At 39.6% G+C, this 2,885-nt stretch overlaps 1 long non-coding RNA gene across 1 annotated transcript; it reads right to left on the bottom strand.

The window, feature by feature from the left end:
* Positions 1–1,077: 1,077 nt before the first annotated feature.
* LOC138361445 (uncharacterized) lies at positions 1,078–2,226 on the bottom strand. The gene is made up of 3 exons (XR_011226965.1): positions 1,812–2,226; positions 1,555–1,683; positions 1,078–1,173 (listed from the first exon to the last, which is right to left on the bottom strand). It is a non-coding gene; the product is annotated as an uncharacterized lncRNA (long non-coding RNA).
* Positions 2,227–2,885: the final 659 nt, after the last annotated feature.

The following is a 2,885-nucleotide window of genomic DNA, read 5'->3' as shown; positions in this document are numbered from 1 at the left end:
ATATCAAACTGCGAATACGTGCAGAGAGCCAGAATTTGGCTCCAAAATATGGCTCAGACCTCGAAATTGGGTTATTTGGGATATTTTGAAAACTGCAGGGAGGTTTGAGACAAATATGACCAAACGCCGCATTCAGTTCTTGGCATATGTTGGGTATAAAAAAGTCGCAATTTCAAACTGCGAATACGTGCAGAGAGCCAGAATTTGGCTCCAAAATATGGCTCAGGCCTCGAAATTGGGATATTTGGGATATTTTGAAAACTGCAGGGAGGTTTGGGACAAATGTGACCAAAAGCCGCTCTCAGTACTTGGCATATTTTGGGTATAAAAAGATGTAATTTCTAACTGCGAATACGTGCAGAGAGCCAGAACTTGGCTCCAAATTATGGCTCAGGCCTCGAAATTGGGATATTTGCGTTATTTTAAAAACTGGAGGGGAGTTTGGGCAAAATGTGACTCACTGCCGCTTTCAGTACTTGGCATATATTGGGTATAAAAATTCGCAATTTCAAACTGCGAATACGTGTAGAGATCCTGAATTTGGCTCCAAACTATGGCTCAGGCCTCGAAATTGGGATATTTAAGATATTGTGAAAACTGAAGGGGAGTTTGTGCAAAATGTGACTCACTGCCGCTTTCAGGACTTGGCATATGTTGGGTATAAAATTCGTAATTTCAAACTGCGAATACGTGCAGAGAGCCAGAATTTGGCTCCAAAATATGACTCAGGCCTCGAAATTGGGAAGTTTGGGATATTTTGAAAACTGCAGGGGAATTTGGAACAAATACGACCAAACGCCGCTTTCAGTACTTGTCATATTTTGAGTATAAAAAAGACGCAATTTCAAACTGCGAATACGTTCAGAGAGCCAGAATTTGGCTCCAAAATATGGCTCAGGCCTCGAAATTGAGATTTTTGGGATATTTTGAAAACTGCAGGGGGAGTTTGTGCAAAATGTGACTCACTGCTGCTTTCAGGACTTGGCATATGTTGGGTATAAAGATTCGTACTATCAAACTGCGAATACGTGCAGAGAGACAAAATTTGGCTCCATAATATGGCTAAGGTGGTTGTTAGTTAGGGTTCATAAAAGTTGTTCTAGTGCAATGAAAATTAATTGACGTGTTACACGTGAAGAGAGCTGCAAGTGGTCCAAGTTTCAGCATCGCAGCCTAAATAGATAGGGAGAATAAAAAAAAAAAACTTTTTTTAACCATTTTTTTACATGTTTTAAAGTTGATATAACAAATACAAATATCAACTGATATTATTTCTATGATACTCAGCTATCACAACACTATATAATAAAGGTTGTCTAGTGGCATTATTATCCCAAACCTATTTAGTGCAATAATACAAATTTTCAAAGTTCACCCAAAAAATTATGCAACAAAATGATGTTTATAAATATATATAAAATCAATAAATGATCAAAGGGGAAATATATAACTTGGGTTTTTAGAAGCACAGACTCTACATATAATGTGCAAGTTCCATGTAAATTGAATAATAAATAAAAAAGTTATTCAACCATATAGTTGCAAATTAGTTACCTGTAAAAAATGAAGGTCAAAGTTCAGCCACCTTTGGCTGAGGTTGATGAACTACCAATTTCAATCAAAATTACCACCCTTGTAGATTGGCATTCCTTCAGTAAGGTGTGTAAGTTCCATGAAGATCGCCTGATAAAAAAAAAAAAAAAATTATTAAAAAAAAAAAAATTAAAAAAAAAAAAAAAAAAAAAAGACAGCTTTATATTTACAATTATTTATGATATAGTATCAAGATATAAAAAATAATACATACTAACCTAATATAATTGGTCTGAAATATGCAACATCTTGCAACATCAAGAGGGAGAACGTCTTGAGTTGCAGGTCTAAGATCTTGAGTGGCAGGTGCCGCAGGTGGTGTGGCAGGTGCCGCAGGTGGTGTTGCAGGTGCAGCAGGTGTGGCAGGTGCCACAGAGGTGTGGCAGGTGCCACAGGAGGTGTGGGTGCCTGGGTGTGAGGCGAGGTAGTGTGTTGTGGGGGCGGGAGGCTGCCCTCTCTCTTCACTCAAGAGAACTCTTGTTTTGCCTCAGTGTGGCTTTACGCTCCTTCTTTACTTGGCTAACGCGTAGAGCTCTTGCCTTTAGAGCTTTCTTCTTGTCCGATACTATATCCATTGTGCAGTATATGCAAGAAAATACAATCTGTGCGAGCGCGTCAGGCATACGACCGCCGGCACAGACACTGAGAGGGTTACTGAGCCAGTAATCGGATTATAGCCCCTCCCTCTCACAGAAGACAGTTGCCAGCGAGTGTGTTTATAATTTGTATATGCATAACAAGATATTCTCCACTCTATTGCGAAATACTAGACGCTTACAACGTATGACGCATCACCCTACGGCGCACCCGAGCCGCGAGGACCAGATTTCGGACAATTGCGGCTGGAAAATTTACTCTAATTACGTTATTTATTATCATAACATTAAACGGTTTGCACCACGGTGTTGCCAGAACGTTGTAGTATTTTTATAAATTTTTCGTGTTTGGCCGAATTTTTTCGGCCAAACAATGATGAACGCCCCTAAGGCCTCGAAATTGGGATATTTAAGATTTTGTGAAAACTGAAGGGGAGTTTGTGCACAATGTGACTCACTGCCGCTTTCAGGACTTGGCATATGTTGGGTATAATAAGTTGTAATTTCAAACTGCGAATACGTGCAGAGAGCACGAATTTGGTTCCAAAATATGGCTCAGGCCTCGATATTGGGATGTTTGGGATATTTTGAAAACTGCAGGGGGGATTGGGACAAATGTGACTAAACGCCGCTTTCAGTACTTCGCATATGTTGGGTATAAAAGGTGGTAATTTCAAACTGCGAATACGTTCAGAG

This window comes from Procambarus clarkii, unplaced genomic scaffold, assembly GCF_040958095.1.
Source record: "Procambarus clarkii isolate CNS0578487 unplaced genomic scaffold, FALCON_Pclarkii_2.0 HiC_scaffold_382, whole genome shotgun sequence".
In the NCBI taxonomy this organism is placed as follows: domain Eukaryota; kingdom Metazoa; phylum Arthropoda; class Malacostraca; order Decapoda; family Cambaridae; genus Procambarus; species Procambarus clarkii.
The sequence above is the reverse complement of the archived record's forward strand: the minus strand, read 5'-3'. Positions and strand labels throughout refer to the sequence as shown.